This window comes from Pinus tabuliformis, chromosome 4_1 (genome assembly GCF_031772625.1).
Source record: "Pinus tabuliformis cultivar Carrire ecotype Pingquan chromosome 4_1, CPIR1, whole genome shotgun sequence".
Classification (NCBI taxonomy): Eukaryota; Viridiplantae; Streptophyta; class Pinopsida; order Pinales; family Pinaceae; genus Pinus; species Pinus tabuliformis.
Genome location: NC_142303.1, coordinates 863,426,972 through 863,446,096, shown reverse-complemented (window position 1 = coordinate 863,446,096; position 19,125 = coordinate 863,426,972). Strand labels below are relative to the sequence as shown.

The 19,125-nt window shown below is 36.6% G+C and overlaps 3 pseudogenes; all 3 read left to right on the top strand.

Moving 5' to 3' along the window:
- Window positions 1-3,706: 3,706 nt before the first annotated feature.
- Window positions 3,707-14,924, top strand: LOC149178931 (putative galactinol--sucrose galactosyltransferase 1; annotated as a pseudogene).
- LOC149178933 (NF-X1-type zinc finger protein NFXL1-like) lies at window positions 6,412-9,437 on the top strand (annotated as a pseudogene).
- LOC149178932 (uncharacterized) lies at window positions 10,761-12,604 on the top strand (annotated as a pseudogene).
- Window positions 14,925-19,125: the final 4,201 nt, after the last annotated feature.

Sequence of the window (19,125 nt, the reverse complement as noted above, 5' to 3'; positions counted from 1 at the left end):
TGAGTCACTGTTTCAACTTTTGGATCTGAAACACACATACAAAAAACTATAGTCCATCCTCTTTCTGTACCTTCTTACTAAATTTCAATCCAATCCCCAGAGAGAAAGTTATGACGATTTTCCCCAGGTCACCTGTTTTGAATGTAATTCAGTAGTTTGCAAAAAGACCAACTTCCTCAGATCATATCTCCGCAAATATCACGCGAAAGCTCTGAAATTCGGACCCAAGGTTCACTGTGATTTATTCTCAAATGGGTTTTTTTTGCGACTTCTGAAATATCAAAGAAACAAAGTTATAGCGAAAATTCCACGATGACCTGCTTGGAGCAGCGAAACACTAGAATCCAAAGCTCTGATACCAAATGTTATGAAACCAGCTCAAGAAAAGATAGAAAAGATAGATCAACGCCTTAGAATTCAGCCTCTTCAAGGGGGAAACCTCCTTTACATTACATAAATGAACAATTCTTGGATGATACAAATGACAAAACCTCCTTTCTATATATAGGAGTCTAAGGAGTCACAATATAATCCAGCCGACCTAACAATAATAATATAAAGCCACAAAAATAACAATAGAGGGATTCTATGGGGCGCAGAAATAACAACATGGGGGTAATAGGGGCACAACAATATAAATAAGGGGTATAACTACAATAGTAATGGGGTAATCACTAGTATTATAGGGACCCAACACACTGGAAGCCTTCGTGCATAGCATATCAGCAGCCTCTGATGTACCGATAGCCAAGCTGGTTGACATCGTACCAACTTGCAAAGCACAAGTCTGCAATTCCTGCGATCCTGTCTTGATGGTCCCTAGGATGATTTGTTGCTACTTTTCAAATTGCTGCAGGGCCTCCGCGGTTACATCTCTGACTGTGTCACCTATGTTGTATAATTCTCTATCCATTAGTGTGATAGGGTTTAATGAGTTCTTGGTCGCCTTGTATTTCTTTTTGGATCCTCCCTTTTCCAGCTCTCTTGGGTGTTTAATGCGGTCGGAGACGTCTCCTAAGGGTTCGCGTCGTGATGCTCTATGTCATCCTCTTCAGTCTCAGGTGAAGGCAACTGTGTGCCTTTGTTAGAGCCCTGCTCTATGCCACCTGCCTATTTTCTTGCCTCGTTTCCTCTCTGTTCTGCATGGGCCTTCTCAGCAACTTCCTTCTTCCTCTTTTCAACTAGTTGTGCCAACTTCAGCTTGGCCTCTTCCCATAGAAAATTTTATGGGTGAATCTTAGGCCAAAGGTGAAATTTAAGGGGTTTTATATTTTGGAGGGGAGAAATTTTTATATTATACCCATTTTCTATAGTTAGCCGAAAATTTATTTAAAAAATAAATATTTATTACATTTTTAGCCCAAAAGAGTAAAAGGCAATAAACAATGCAAAGCCCGATTCACCTAATTTGGGATATTGCATTTGCTTGTAGTCACATGGTTTCGTGGGTTGAAGGTTGGATCTAATTGTAATCGCCACTGATTTCCTAGTTTGAAAATCGAAAATTGAGAGAAGAGTTGAATTTGGTGATTTCATGGGTTGGAAGTTGTATCTAGTTGTAATCGCCCCCGATCTCCTGGTTTGCAAATCGAAATTGAGGGTTGAGTTGAATTTTGGGGATTCTCCTGTATAATTTATACAATTTCCATTTGTCCAAGTCGAAAAATGGCATACAACCTCTGCAGTGCCTTTAGACTTACGATGGATAATGCTTGCACTATGGGCTTGCTTACATAGTGGTATTGATCATCCTTTTGATATTATCATAGAATTACTAGGCATAAATGGCAATGGCACCGCAAGTGGGTAGGCTTCCTTACATTCCCATTCGCCGATTCATGCAAAACTCAACCCTTAAAAGAGTATCCTAAGAGTTATGACCAACTAGAGCCCTAAGTTTGCATGCGTTATTGTACGTTGCAGCTACAAGATTGAAGATGGAAATTCTCGGACTTATAAAAACAATAGTGGTGCTCATGTAGGAGAATCAATCCTTTGACCACATGGTGGGCTAGATGAAGGAGCTAAATCCAGAGATAAACGGTGTAATAGGGGAGGCATGAAACCAGTCTCAGTAGACATTGACTTCTCGTGAACTCTGTGTTAATGCCACACAGTGGTGTGCCTTCCCTTCACAGATGGGGTGCTGGAGTTTGGTGTTACAGAGCTTGTAACTATTGAGACTATACAGAACTCCAAGTTTGAGCCACTAGTTTTATGGCCTTCCTGGTCATTCTGGAAGCTGCTGTAGTGGAGAGGGCATTCTAATGGAAGATCTGCTTGGATATTGGTGTGACTGTGTGCGATTTTGATGGTGGTCAAGTAGCACTTTTTCTCAAAGGTAAGTAGATCCGGTTTGCACTATTTTGGTAATGCTACATGGGTTTGAGGAGTACTATATATCTATTTAGTAGTTTTTTGTTTTGTCTACACTGCTTGCGATGTGGTCCTTAGGTACTTCCTATTATGTATTTGTTCCCTTGCCATAGTTTTGGGTTATTGTGGCATATCGGGGTATGGGGCAACTTTCTCTACCTATAGTGACTTCTAATATGCTTAGAACATTTCTGGCTTTTGTTATTTCCCATATACTATCTGAGATTTCCCAGATTCTGATGATATTCCTTATTGCAACCTACATCATTTTCTACATCTTTAGAACACACATTCCGCTTGGTCATAGGCGGCCAGATGCCAATTTGGATTGACCTCATCTCCCTGGCATGCCCTCACTTATCTCAAAAATGAAATTGTTCCTTGCAATGAAATTGTTCATGGAAAATTGTTGTTTCTGAAGATTAGGGGTTCAAAATCAATCTTAATTTGAAGGTTGTTTGTTATGTTAACATTTTTGATGTGGCTTTCTCTAGGGTAATGATCTGATACATTTTACTAGTGTTTCTATTACAACAAAATGTATTTTGGTTTTGTACATCTTAAGCAATAGAATGTTGCATTTGCTTTTGTGTTTTACACCTTTTTGGGGGAACATGATCTTGTATTCAGAACCATAGCTGCATTTTATTTTGTGTTTTACAACTTTTTTGGGGGACATAATCTTGTATTCAGAAGCATAACTACATTTTCTTTTGTGTTTTACACCTTTGTTTTGGGAGAATTTGATCTTGTATTCAGAAGACTACCTTGATTTTCTTTTGTGTTTTACACTTTTTTTTTTGGAACTTGATCTTGTATTCAGAAGCCTAATTTGAAGGTCATTTTGACTGTTATTTTTTTCAATACTCTGATAGTTTACATGATCTACTTATGTAAAACCTGAAGTAGTAGAATACTAGGTATTGGAATCTATCGTTTTATGTTTTTTTAGTTGCAACATGATTTGGTCAAGAATTAGTTTCATTAATATCTGAAGAAACTACATGTTCATGTATGATAATAAACACCATAATGATATTTGGATCTCTTGTTTTTTGGTTTTGAACTTTTGATATGTTTTTTTGAAGGACATACTGAAGATTACATGCTTAATAATGCAATAAAATATCATGTAGGAGACTACTGTATTAGGATATATTTTGTCTTCAATTTGGATGTTTTCTTCAATGTCTTGTATTCAGAAAATGTCAACTTCAATGTGCAAGATGTTTACAATGCATTCTGATAGTGCAAGAAGTGCACTTTTTGGGGACTTTTTTGGTTATTCTAATCACAATTCTTTTCTATGGGTTACGATGGATGATTTTATATGTATTTTTGCAAAGGCCTTCATTTTATGTCTTTGTTCCACTTCAAGCTCTGGTGTATGACAGAGGATGGGCTCCTATGGGAGAGATGTCCGATTTGAGACTCAATTTTTTCTAGTTGAGGGTAGTGAAGGTTCACCTTTGAGCACTGGTGTGGGTGATGGCATTGGAGAGCCAAAAATCTATATTGTTTTCTTGCCACTATTGGAAGGATCTTTCAGAGCAGTTTTGCAAGGAAATGAAAACAATGAGCTTGAAATATGTCTGGAAAGTGGTAAGAATTGCAAGGATTATGAATGGTATAAAATAAAATTCTTAATATGACTCAATTTTCAATTCCCTGGAGTAAAATAGACATTCTGATTTTCTCTTGAATTTACTTTGTATTTGGCATTCCAAGAGATCCTGCTGTTGAGACAACTCAAGGAGTTTATTTAGTTTTTGTTGGTGCTGGAACGGATCCATATGAAGTGATTACTAGTGCAGTAGAGTGAGAACATTTCCATGTTTCAACTTTCTTATTTAATTTCATCTCTTTTGGAACTTTTCAGATTTCAGTATCAATGTTATATGATTAACATCAATTATTGATAACGTAGGGTTGTTGAGAGGCATTCTAAAACTTTCTTATTTACCTTTCTTTCTTTTGGAACTTCTCATATTTTAGAATCAATGTTATATGATTAACATAAATTAGTGATATCATAGGGCTATTGAGAGGCACTCTTAAACCTTTGCCCATCGTGAAAGAAAGATGGTAATTTCTCATGGAATTGAACCTTGGTTCTTTCCAATGGTGTTTGAATTTTTTCCATGTGCTAAAACATTTAGCTCGCCTTGACTTTTAATTGAGAATAACACATATCCATGTATTTTTTTACTAAGTCATTATAAGTTCTCGATGGTTCTCTGTAGTCTTATGATTTGAATATTTCTCCTGTAGTTACATGATATACTCAATTGGTTTGGGTGGTGTACATGGGACGCATTTTCCACAGATGTCACAGTTGAGGGTGTAAAACAAGGTTTAGAAAGTTATATTATTTTTCCCGCCCCACTTTTATGTTCTATAATCGTATATCAACTCTTGTCGAGATGTAGTTACACTGTGACCTTATCCTAAGGGTCCAGTTCTAAATGTTTGTGTTTTTTTGGTATTTCTTTAACAGTATAGAGAAAGGGGGCACTCCTCCAAAGTTTCTACTTCTTGATGATGGCTAGAAATCTGTTGAAATGGACTCTAATGCAAAGCCTCCTCCAGTTGGCAATACAACAAAGTAGGCTTGACCTTCTTTTTTCTTCAAATATGACATTTGAAGACAATAATTCATCTCTCTTTGAAATATGAAGATAATTTCATTTTGATACTCAATTTTCTAGTGGAACTCTAAACATTCTATGGGCTCATAATTCAATTTTGAAAATTGGCTGACACATGTAAAAGAGAATTATAAGTTTCTAAAAGATGGAAAGACTAGTCAAAGACAAGAGGATCCTTCTTTGGGCCTTAGACACATTGTTATAGAAGCAAAGAAGACCCACAATTTAAAGTAAGCTACCTTAGCTGTCCATTAGGAATTACTCAATTATACTCCTTATTTATCTATATGCTCCAAACCCTTCATTCTAGCACTTGCCTCCTGAATTCATAAGCTACATTCTTTGTTTAGTGACTAGTCGATATATTTAAACTATAATTTGTATATGTAGACTACTTTCCTCCATAGTTGATTTGGCATGCTACTTTGTTCTCAATTTATATTAAATTTGTATTATTCCAGGTAAATTTATTTTTGGCATGCTATCACTGGTTACTTGGGAGGAGTGAAGCCCGATGTTTCTGGAAAGGAGCATTATAATTCAAAATTGTCATTCCCTATTTAACCTCATGGGATTCTTCTTCACCAACCATACGTGGCATTAGAATGCATAAAATTAAATGGATTGGGCTTTCCATCCCAAAATTACATTTAAATTTTATGACAATGTCCACTCGTATCTAGCAAGTGCTGGCATTATTGGTGTCAAAGTGGATGCCCATAATATTATCGAGACATTAGGTGTAGGCCATGGTGGTCGTGTTAAATTGGACAGCCAGTATTAGCAAGCAATGGAGGCTTCTATTGCTTGAAATTTCTCTGATAATGGGATAATTTCTTGTATGAGTCATAATCTTGATGGTCTTTATAGGTCAGTGCCATAGAATTGTGTATGCTTTCCTATAGTAAACAAACAATTTGACCAATCTTTTCTCTCCCTTGACCATAACAGTAACAAATTTGTATTTAATTTTTTATACAGTTCCAAACAGACTGCTGTTATAAGAGCCTCTGATGATTTCTGGCCAAGGGATCCTACATCACATACCATTCATATTGCTTTTGTAGCCTACAACAACATTTTCTTGGGAGAGTTTATGCAGCCTGATTGGGATATGTTCCATGTAATGCCCCTTATAATATATCTAATGTCTGTACTTCCAAGTTTATTTTCTGAGCTTTAAGTGTACAAGAAGTAGCTAATTATTATATATTTAGGCCAATAGGCCTTTCTTTTAAATCAGTTAACCTCACAATTTTGTCTACCATTTTTACTAACTTGTGACACCCGTCTAATAACTCTATCTTTATTGTTGTGATATCTATTGTTACGCCTATGATTTCCACCAACTCCATTTTCAGAACTTCACACTCTACGAGCGAGTTCCATGGCTGTGAATTCGCCAGGTAGAGCCACAATGAAGATGTTATTTGCTACACTTGTTGTCTTCGATGGACTCTGTAATCAAACCTTTGTACATAATGCAAACCAGGTCATTCTTGGGAAAGAGAATGTTGAGAGTATTAGCGATTGTGATAATGACAGGCGAAATGGGGTATCCATCCATGGACAAAATTATAAAAATGAGGACCCTATGAACCCCTCCATTGACAAAAATCAACTCACGCAATCTACAAGTCAACAGAGATGAGAAATCAAGGGTTTCAAGAATAAGAAGATGGTGAAAAACAGCCAGGATTCGAGGAGTAATCTTCTTCATCCTCCTTTAAGCTACGAGTTTATCGACAAAGTAGGATAGTAGGGAGAAGAAAAATTTGGATAGATCCAGTGTACCAAAGCTAGTGTAGAAAATTGAAGAGAAGCTTAATAAAGGATATATTAAAGGTTGACTGCATGATATGATATGAAATAGTTGGACGCTCAACAACAATTTGGTCTTGTGGTAGTTGTTATGCCATTTCTCACCTGCATTGTGTAAGGAAATGGGAAAGAGCTCTATCCTCTATAGATTTGTTTGCTCGATAGAGTCAGGGTTCCAACTGGAGATGCCCTGGGTATCAGTTTGTGTAGCTTTCACTCCCAGATCATCTTCATTACTATTGTTTTTTTTGGAAGGTGCAAGAGCTAGGAGTAGAATATTATCTCACTCCACATTCATGTGGAGGACCATGTGGGAAGCCACTTGAAAAGTAAAACAAAACTCCTAGTTGCTCACATAAATGTACTTGCAATGTCATCTAGGGACTTTCCCACCTTGCTCAGTAATGGCTCTCCCCAACGTTGACTGTGTGGTAAAACAACAATTCCAAGGAGATGCTCTGATCATAAATCAATTGAATCATGTGGAAAGTGCTGCAAAAATCCTCTCAAATGTGGACACCATTATTGTGACAATGTTTGCCATGAAGGCCCATGTGATCCTTGCAAGGTTCTAATAAAAGCTTCATTCTTTTGTGGGGAAAAGGAGGAGATGATACTTTGTGGCGATATGGAGATCCAAGGGGAAATAGACTGGAAAATTGGTGTATTTTCATGTAAGAACCCGTGCATGAAAATCCTTTCCTCTCAGAATCATAAGTGCAACAAGATATGTCATCCTGGAGAATGTGGAGAGTGTGAACTATCACCTAGGAAGGTCAAATCTTGCCCCTGTGGTAAAACTCAGCTGCAAAATCAGAGGAAGAGTTGTATGGATAATGTACCAACCTACTTAGAGGTATGTGAGAAGCTTCTTCCATGTGGAAAACATTTGTGTATAAATGTCCTCCTTGTTTTGTTTATGTTAATAAAAAACATTGTGGATCATCATCTAAGACGGTCCATTGCTCGAAGACCATGGTATCTGTCGAGGAGAACGATGAATTCACATGTGAAGAGCATTGTGAACAAAATAAAAATTGTGGTAGACATAGATGCAGTGAAAGAGGTCGCCCTCTTGGAAATTGAGGGTGTTCAATTAATCATTTAGGTGATTGGGATCCACATTTATGTCAAATGCCCTGTGGGAAAAAGTTGCAATGTGGGTAGCATTTTTGCCAAGAACTTTTCCATAGTGGCCACTATCCACCCTACCTTGAAACTATTTTCACTGATATTTCTTGTGCATGTGGGAAGACCTCAATTTCTCCTCCAGTCCCTTGTGGAACACCCATTCCTTCATGCTCATATCCCTGCTCCATTCCTTAGACATGTGGTCATCCTGCGACTCATGATTTCCATATTAGGGATTTCCCTCCTTGTACTATTCCTATTGCAAAAGAATGTGTAGGGGGTCATGTAGCTCTGAAAAATGTGCCATGTGGTTCTCAGGACATTAGATGCAACAAGCTCCATGGGAAACCACGACAATGTGGAATGCATGTGTGTACTAGGACATGCCATCTACCTCCATGTGACTTAGTTTCCAAGGAAAATTCATCATCAATAAGTAGAATCTCATGTGGGAAACCTTTTGGAGCTCCTCAAAGAGATTGCAGGCATACTTGTACTACTTCATGTCACCCACCTCTTCCATGCCCTGATACTAGATGTGAATTTCTAGTGACTATTACTTGTTCATGTGGTCGATTGACTGCAAAGGTCCCATGTGATGTTGGAGGCAACAATACCATAGCTGATCCTATCTTTAAAGCCTTTGTTCTTCACAAATTTCCTGCTCCTCTTCAGCCAGTGCAGTCAAAATCAAATAGAGTGCCTCTGGGCCAGAGAAAGCTTGCATGTGACGAAGAATGTCTAAATTTGGAGAAGAAGAAGATTTTGATAGATGATTTTTCCTTTGGCACAACAGTTGATCTGCTAGGGGTGAATGAACAAATTTCAAAACTTCTGGCTGAGTTGATCAGGAGAGAACCACAATGGGTTTTAGCTATTGAGGAAAGGTTTAGATACTTGGTTTTGGGGAAAATGAAAGCCCGCTCAAGCAGCATTCATGTGCATGTTTTTGGTCCTATGCTAAAGGAAAAAAGGGATATGTTGAGACATCTTGCAGAAATATGGAACCTCTCCATATATTCAACTGGATGGGAACCAAAATGTTTTCTGGTCATATAGACTACACATAAGTCAAGATCCCCGTACGTATCATAATGCCCAAAGGGTCACTTCTTACCATAGGCTGGTGCAAGCTCCACCTTTCAATTTAGTTGTAGATATGGATCCCAGGCTCATCCTTGCATTGTTTGATTTACCAAGAGAACAGAAGTGAGTTCCCTGATTTTGAGATTTGGAGGTGAGTGTGAACTTGTATGGCTAAATGACAAGAATGCATTAGCCATATTTACAGATCATGTGAGGGTTGCAACTGCTCTTAGACGTGTGGATCATGCTTCTGTATATCGAGGTGCTATTGTAGTCCCTCATAATGGTGGATTAACCAACTGCAATGCCTGGGCAACAAAATATGGGACATCAAAAAAGGCTAATGCATGGAAAAAAATTAAAAATGAGCAATAAAGTGTGTGGATGGAGGATTCATGGGGGAGGATTGGTCAAGTGTTGAAGTATCAAGGCCAGTATGGAAATTCCAGAGAAATCCTATTTTAAAAAGAATAAATCCATATGGAGCTCTTGAGAAATATAATGCAGGAGAGACTTGGTCAACTAATGTATCCCAATCATCTTCCAAGCCTCTAACATTTGTGGGTTCCACTGAAGTTTCATCCTCTCAAGAGAGTCAAAATAAGTACTCTTCCAGTGAAGTGGATGATTGGGAGAAATCTTTTGATTAGGCTATTTGGTTTACCATTTTTCTTTGGTTATATAGCTTGCGAGGAGACACAAAACGTTTTGCCTCCCTTTGGTTCTGGTACAAGATCTATAGTTCAAATGTTTCAAGCCTAGCCAGCGAGTTTTAGAATCTTAAATTAAGATGTAGTAATGGGATACATTCTTACTCACCATTCATTTGAGATGGGTCGACAATTTCGGAAGCAGAACACAATTTGGTCCATTGAGTCTTCTTTTCTTGGTCTACGTCGATTTCACAATAATTGTGGAAAGTACACATGGATTCCTATTATGATAAACATATTGGTTTTTCAGAGTTGATTCCCTTGATTTAAATTATGGATACAAATATATTTCCATGCTTAACTGCAATATATTATGCTTTCTCAAGTAAAATAAACCTTTATTTTGTGATAAAATTTATTGTCAATAAGATACACTAATAGTTTTACCATTTTAGAATTGAATTTATTAAAATTCAAGTTAATAGGGTAACCATTTGTAGTATTAGTCCTAAAGTTTAACATTAAAATTCTATTTTTGGTTATATACTAGGAACTTTCAAACAGGCTTCAAAGCCATTGATGTGCTTGAATTTTGACATGATTTTCATCTAGCCTTGGGAAGGAACTCTAATCTCCTATTGTTTCCTACTATAATTTGTGATATTGTTGATATCCATGTATTAATGGTAAAGATTCTACGAAAATAATGTTGTTGCAAGACTGCACAAGGAACATTGGGAAACTAAGTGTAATATCAAGTTGCCTCCAGAAGCTCTTGAACCTTGATAATCTTGGAATTCTAAATGAGGAGCTTTGAATTCTAAATTGAGGTTCTTGTTGTAAATTTTTTCAAGTGATTGTTTCACTCTTGGGTGTTGCAATGGAAAGATTAATTAATGAGAATTATATGGGGAATATTTCTTCACAGGTCCTGAGAATTATTTGGGAATCTTGCTTCACTGGTATAATCGAGTTTCAAACACTGAAAATCACGAACCTATTTCAGCAACTTGACACTATCCCATGTGTTGATTGATTGTTGCAAAAATACAGCCTTGGGAAGTAGTGCCACAGAGAAGTCAGCGTGGATAGAAGCAATGGTGGTTAGTAGATTTCTAAATTGGAATTTAAAAAACATCAAAAATTTTTCTGATAGTCACAGGATGCTTCCATATATCATTGTTGCAATTTACACAACTTCAACTATCCATTTTCTGAAATAAGAGAGCTTCATCCCATCCCCATCCTCAAATTAAAGAATTTTACCTCCTACCCTCACCTTTCACCCTCTAATAATAATAGCAATGGTTGATATTTTCAGCTCAAAAAATAACCTTTTGAAGTACCTCTATATAGAAAATTATATTACCTTGCATTTCTACAAGCTTCCTAGGACATTTGTAAGGACTTGTCTGAAGCTATATGTCTCACTTTAGTGGTTAGTAACCTCACTTACTCTCCCTGGGTCCTCCTTGGTCCTTAGTGAAGCATCTAAGAAACATCATGGATCAGGGCCTAGTAGAGACTTCTTCCACTCCACCAGGGAATGGAGAAGCCTAGTTCTACAAACCATTCCCTGTAGTGGCACCATGACCGTACCTAAGATGACACCTTCCACCCTTAACCCCACCTCCACCATTCTCCCACCCTCAACTCCACCCCCACCCTTCCCATTCTAAGAGAGTTCTGCTTATTATTACAATTTTTTCAGGAGGAAGTTCTGATGGTGGACACTACCTAAGCAGGATGGCTCAGGATAGTAGCATCGCACCAAATCATAAGGAGTAAATAATAAGAAATCTACAGAAGAAAAATGAGCTAGAAACTCAAATAATACATTTGGTTTTGAACTTATTTTTTGATTATCATTATGTTTATAGAGAAATGTAGATTGTAATGCTCTGATAGCTTAGATAGAAGTTTAGAGAAGACTCCATGACTAGCTAGAGGTATGACAATTTTTTCTGAAATTATGCAAATCGACGAACATAATATCTCTCCCTTATTTCAGTTTCCTGATGACTTAATGGAATCTATCTCTTGTAAATGTCAATGTATGTTCAAAGGCACTTGAAGTTTAGAATAGAGGTGTAGGGTAAATATTTATAGACAATATTAGAGAAAGCATAGAAGACATTGGCATCAAAAGCATCGACGTCAACATGCCTTGAAGCCACAAGAGCCAAGCTTGCATATTTGTTCTCCAAGCTTCCTACAAATAGCTTGAAGCCAAATTACTCTCGAGTGAAAGTGACTCCATTGATGTACATTCATAGACAATAACATGGGGACCTAGAGGTCAAGTCCCACCTTAGAGATCATTGCTCTCAAAATTAGTTTGCAGGCCACAACATGGAGCAAATTCTCAATGAATATGAGAGTCCAATTGAGAAGAAAAGGTGGAGAAATTTTTTCCATGAGAGTAATGGAGAGAATTCCCCTATGAAGCTACAAGAATTGGGCATTTATGCCTCTACCTATAAAATAGAAGAAGAACAAGAAGAAGTGGAATAGCTCATAAATCCCACTACTATTAAAAGGCCTGCTCCAGCTAGAGCATTAGTGTATGAGAGAATGGCCATGTTTGTACGGTCTAATGGCCTTTCATTAATCCAGGATGATCATAAATAGGGACTGTACCATCCACATTCCATGTTGGGAAATTGTCAGAAGGTGGCAGAAGGATTGGATTTGAATAGGAAAGCAGAGGGATCAGTTTCCTAGTAGGGAAGAGAGCTGGATATCAATGCATATCACTCTCAAAGTAGTTGTTTGTCATGCTATTTTTGTATATTTTGGTCTTATCCCATAACTAATTTATCTATATATATTAACGTATTGTATGCTATGGGATATCTAGGCTGGTATCAGGCACAACCATCTATTTGAGATATGTGATCAGATAACATTTTGGAAGCTACTTAGCTACCTATATATTTTAGTACATCATGTACTTTGACCATTATACCTATATATCTGGGTTTTCCATGCCTAATTGGTACTACAAATATCTAAAGATTATGTATTCAAACAACAATCACATGAAACTCAAAGAGCTTTTATAAATAAAACCTTGGCATTGATGAATAACACTTAGTGAATAATTATATGAAAATATAACAATTAAGATGATAGAATTATGAAAACTACAAGATAATAACCTACTTGGTTCGACCTAGAATTCATTGTTCAATTTTCTTAGGATGCAAGCATCAAAATCTAAATACATGCAACATAGTTTTCTATCTAATTTTTAATATAAATCCTTAAAGCATTTTAAAATATTAATATTTTATATGTTGAAATTTGCAGTTTCAATTTTTTAAGTAAGAAAGATTTCCTTCTAAAACTATTTTTTTTCTATTTCTTTAATGGAGATCTCCCTACCCTATCTAAAAGTATACGTTACCTAGTTTCTCCCAATAGAAATAATCTTCACTATATAAAAATATAACTAAGACATTGACTCTTTTTGAAGGCACACCATAGTTTCTTTGAAATGGAAAAATATTATTAAACTCTGCTTAGCAACTTACTTTATTGATACAAAGTATGGTTTGTTTGTTATAGTTGATGGATAATAGTTTTGTTGTGATAGTTGATTTGATGTTAGTGAAAGCGCTGATTAAAAAACATAGTTAAGATATTGATTCATTGAAAATGACAAATATTGGAACTTTGTTCAACAGATTACTTAGTTATTTAAATATAAATATAGTTTGATGTCATAGTTGATTTGATTTTAGTGGAAGCTTATCAATCTTATAAAGGGAAAGGTATTTCAATTTTTTAATTAAAAATTAAGTTTGTTATTCAATATAAAACTCTTTGAAACCTATAAAAAGGAATCTCTAACATAACAAAAGTAGAAAAAAATTGAATACTTAAACTATGATATTTTAAACATTTAATTGGTTGGAATGTACATATTTTTTTTTTTGTTATAGGAAGGAGATTTTAATTTTAATGTAAACAAGATTTTAATATAAATTAAAAATATAGTTTAAATGAATTAAGATTTATTGTATTTATTTTATTATATAATATTCAGTTTGATATATATGTTTTTATTTTTATTTCAATTAAATAAAATATATAATTTAAATGAATTAAGATTTGTTCTATATATTTTATTATTAATATTGATATATCTTTTAATGTATAGGAAAAATAGATAAGTTTTTATTTTTATTTACAATTTTGAAATAAAAGAAATTAAAAAAATAAAAAATTGTAGTCATTGCCATCACCGGAATAGGCAGAAGCATCCAGGCATCCTAGTTGTAAAATGCTTAACTAAAGTGTGTAATATTTCTTTGGAATCCCATAAATTAAGCAATGACCCAGTTTAAAATTCTTTTTTAAATTTAATTTTCTAATATCTATATATAATAGGAACACTATTTTTTTGGGAAATTTGGGAAAACATATATAATAACATTTACATATGCTCGAGTGTATTGAGGTTGCAGATAGAACTTAACCTTGTATTATTTTGTGTTTAACATTTTTACAAGAAAAATGCTAGACACAAATGAGGTATTGTCAATACTTGTTAAAAAGATTACTCAAAGCTAAGACATTATATTATAAAAAATGTAGAAATATTACATGCATATGTGCTTTATGATGTATTAGTTTCCATTAGTCACAAAAATGGGACAGGAAGGAGCAATTTCCCAAGAAATAGAAACTAGATGCCTCCTTCGAAAATTCATTACATATAACATAGAGAATGACCAAAAGAGAAAAATAAGAGAAGTAAATGTATGTTGGAAAAACTTGTTCAGATCTCCATAAGATTGTCAAACTCATGGATATAATCTTTTATGTGTTATTTTGCATTATGATGTACTATGAAAACCTGGAGATATGATTTCCTTCCTTCACTGTTTTCATTAACTGCACTCCCCTCATATATATGACCACCATTTTATTAAAAAAAAATGGTGATACACAATAGTCAATGTGAAGCTCAAAGGCAATTGCATCATCCAAAATTGAGTATTCCAAACCAAAGTTCACTTATTATTTTCTTGATTACGGAAACCAAAGTAAAAAAATTTCATTTGAAAATCCTATCGGCCTTTCTTTGCACCTTTTGGGGAAATTTCTAGTTATATTACAAATTGTTCATCCAATGGGTGAATACCATGCTGCTACCCAAGCTGTTGGGGGGAGCTCAATTTATGTCAGATATATTTTTTGATTGGTTTTAGTCCTAATGGCTGCAAGAGGTACATTGGACAACATAGATGGGGGATATGTCCATTACTTTGTGTCTCCATGCATGAGTGTATGCATAATATTCCAAATGACAAAAAAGGCAAGATTCTTTCTTATGATGGATCCATCTTAAGCTCGGGATCTATTTAGTTCTAAGAGGAAGCAGAAAAATCAAGGCACAAACCTTAATGTGTTTGCATCTTGAATGAATTTTTCACTACGTTGTGGTTTGCACCTTGAGTATGAGGAACCACTGCAACCAAATAGATAGGTGGATTAAGTTGTTTTTGCTTTACACATTTGAACCTTGTTTTTGTTTTGGAGCATGTTGCTCTTAACCAATCTGGTTATTTGGGGCAGTTATGTTTCTTGCTTATTATATAGTTTTTTGGGTAAACATCCACGAGGGATTTGAATTGGTGACTGAGTGTCTTAATAGTGCATCTATTCATCATCAATCCAAAGCCTTGTGGGCATAGTTTTGCTAGACTAAATTAATGATAATTTGTTTCTTCCTTCGATTGATATTGGCAAAGACAAACCTAGTGAACACAACTTTGACTTTCACAAAGGTATACATTATATATAATTAATATGTATATATACATATTAATTGTTTTGTCCCCTTGTCTTATCAAGTTTCATATTCCTTAGACATTGGAAGTATTTATTATTGTGTGCAACAACTTATAGAAGTTGCAAAAAATGATATCATGGGAGAAGTCACCGAAGAAAAGGAAGTTGAAAAAATTGCCTTCAAAGTGGACGAGACAAGGGGTACCGAATCTTTTGAAATTTTGAAGTTAATTCCTTAGAGTATTACTTTCTCTATGCATGCTAGTACATTGTTGGTAAATGTTAGATGCAACCTTCATAGAACACTTACACCAAAAGAAAAAGTTAAGATTGAGTCCATGTTACACTGTTTAGCAACCAATCTCCAGGCTAATGAATCATTAAGTCAGACAAATTTATATTTTTTTGTATATGGATTGATTGCGGATGGTATGGAGGAAGAAAATATGGGTAGGAAGACTGCTTTGTTTATTAAACCTAGCCTAACATCTTCAAGATCATTAGACTCATATAAAAATTCAATGAAGGGACCTACTGATTATAAACTAGATACACTGAATAGGTATCTAATTTTAGTGTTTTCACTGAGATTTCTTGAGAACCATATGAAAAAACTAAAAGTAGCTAAGAGTGATTAATATTTAATAGTGATGTTAGACCCTTTTATACAACTATTAGGGCATTGTCTCAAATCTAAGTATGAAGGAGTTATATCACATTTTGTGAAATGTTTGGTTTGACTATTGAGACTTCCCCTTCCATCTATTGATATTCACAGTAGCAATATTACCTCCTTAGATTTTAAATGGTCCTAACATCAAGAAAGAGTGACAGTGCCTTAATGTAGTCTTCTATTGATTTACTTGTTATGCTTTTGAGACATGCAAATACAACCATCTCAAATGATCCATTAAAGATGCTTCTCCAATGTCCACTCTTTATAAATTTAGAGAGTATCTCAACTATCATTGCACTATCACTTTTGAAAGAAATTGTTAGGTGGAAACTGTTGGTTCCAGATTTGTATGATTTAGTCACTAGAGTGGCATGTTTGATGGTAACTAGTTAAGCTCTTATGATTCTCCAACAATGTAGTCAAGTTATTTTACAATTTCTTCTTAAATACCCTCTTGGTGCCAAGCGACTGCAACAACCCTTGGATTTCTTTGTGATTCGCCATTATTTTACAAGATAATATAATCTAGTGAGAGGTTCGCCAAAAAAAGTATATATACATATTATATTATTAATAAATTTTCCTTCCATTATCCCTATGTATTATGGGGATTCGCCTGTTTATTATACATATAAATTTAGGGAGGTTCTTAAAATTTTCCTTGCCTCTTCCTTCTTCTTTTGTGCGGCAGACTTTCTTCCACCCATCGCCATGTCCGTGGAGGTGTGCTACTCCACTGGCCATTTATCCAGCATCGCATCGATGGCATCATCTATGGCTAGGTACAACAAATTGTACCACTTCTGCGCAGGATCCTTCCATGCCCTGATCGAAATCTGATGGAAATCAGCCTTAAAGTCGACATAACTCTGTAGGTTAGCATATACCGTGGGCAACAACCGCGGCTTGTGATTGATCCCATCTTGATGTTCATTTTCATCAAGATCTAGAAGATCTTGTTGTCCCAAACGCACTCCGCGTCCTTGGTCATCCACAACGAAGTGTACTTTGCTGCTTCAGGGAGGTTTGGCGCGACTGAGGGGAATTGGCTCTCTTCTTGTAACTCCCACGCTATGAGCATAATCAATAGAAATTTTCTCTTGTGCTTCACGACAGTTTGCCAGGAACTCTCCGCAAAGGTAGTTTAACCAGTTAAACTGGACTTGTTATGTGCACTATTGTGCGAGTGCGATGCCAAGCACCAGTACCTCATTAGCACAACACTTCCGCATCACCTTCCCTGCAAGGATCTGCGTCGCCACCTTCATAGCAGGGTCATAGATGCTGAAGATAGCATACTCATGTGGCTTATTTACTAGTTTAAACTTCTCTTTCATTGATTCTGCGAGTGCCAACTCGTCATCCTTGCCACCAAACATCATAGCTAGATTTTTTCCTGTATACGACAAGCGCGTTATGCGGTGAATCAACATATCGGTGATGGGTATCGGCTCCTCGAACGATAGACACCCATCATGCACTAAGCACAACATTGGATTGATGACTAAAACTATCACAGGGGTGCAGTTATAGTGCGGCACCCAGAGCAGGCTAAGTAATCCTGACTTCTCTACTCCTCTGAGCCACTTCCGCAGCTCCAGTGTAGTCATCCCTGCATTGGTGTCTACGATGTGACACATCAATTTTTCGGTTGCCAGGTGCGGGAACTTCTCATGGTCCACCAAGCCAAATTCTTCGAGCTTCAAAATCGACACCTGTGCCAAACGTAGACCGTTAAAAGTGATTTCATCTGGTAGCATAGGGGTTTGTAGGGGGGTCTTACTTTCATTAATGTCCTTTGGGACCTTGGACTTAGGCTTGCGCGGAGGGACATACTCCATCAACTGTGCAATAAGGTCCGCACCCTAGGCTTCAACCTTGTCTATTTCGACTCCCACATCCTCATCGTCCATGGGGATGTCTTCAATATCCTCCTCTTCTACTTCTAGGTTTATAGCCTTGCCTTTCTCCTAGGTAGTGGGCTTTGGTGGGTTTCGTCTTGGCGACGTGTGCTAGTATGGCAGGCTGCTTGCCCTTCTTATCTTTCATGGTCTCCTTGGTCAGGGTTGGCTTTGGTCTCGACATTCTCAGGGATTTAGGGACCTCCACCCATACTTCAGCTACTTCTGGGGCAGCTACTTCGGTCGCCCTAGCAATTTCCTGCACATTCTCCTTCACTGCCATTCCTTCGGTGTCCATAAATTTTGCACGAGTCGACACGACACTATACACTAGTGCTGGGGTCTCCTTTAACAATTTTTCAAAATCCAGACTCACTATAAAATCTTGAAAGGATTCACAGCTCATGTGCACTTGAAAGCGCAACAACTCAATTCTCAAAATGCGAAGTGGTTTTTGCTGGGCAACCACTTGTAATTTATAGGGCATTTTGAATTCAAATCCGATCATTCCCCCCATAATCGGTTCATTAATTCTGGATTGGTAGCATATTTTCAAGGATATAAGCCATAAATTTAGTCTTAAATGCCAGCCGCCCGCTCCATTCAGTAGCACTTCTGCCGTCTTTTCATGAGCAGTGACTTTAACGTTCACTTTCTGGTCGACTTGGGCGATTTCTCCCTGGGTAGCACAACTCCTTCCATGCTGCGGCAGACCCAATGATATGTCCTTGCTTCGTGCCATCTTCCAATCGTGCAGCTCCCCCACCCGGGCAGTGTAGTTTATAGTTCCACGCCATGTTTCAGCCTCTTGGAGTGTTAAGACTGTGCTACTTTCATTTAGTCACATAGATGGACCACTGGTGTATGGCTTCAAGTGACTGCCATTCACCTTTCCTGGGAAGGGTTCTCCATTTAACTTGACCAGTTGTACTACTCCTCCCTTGGTAATATCCTTAATAACATAAGGCCCTAACTAGTGGATCCTAAATTTTCCTAGAAATTTACCAAACTTACTATCATAAAACAAAACC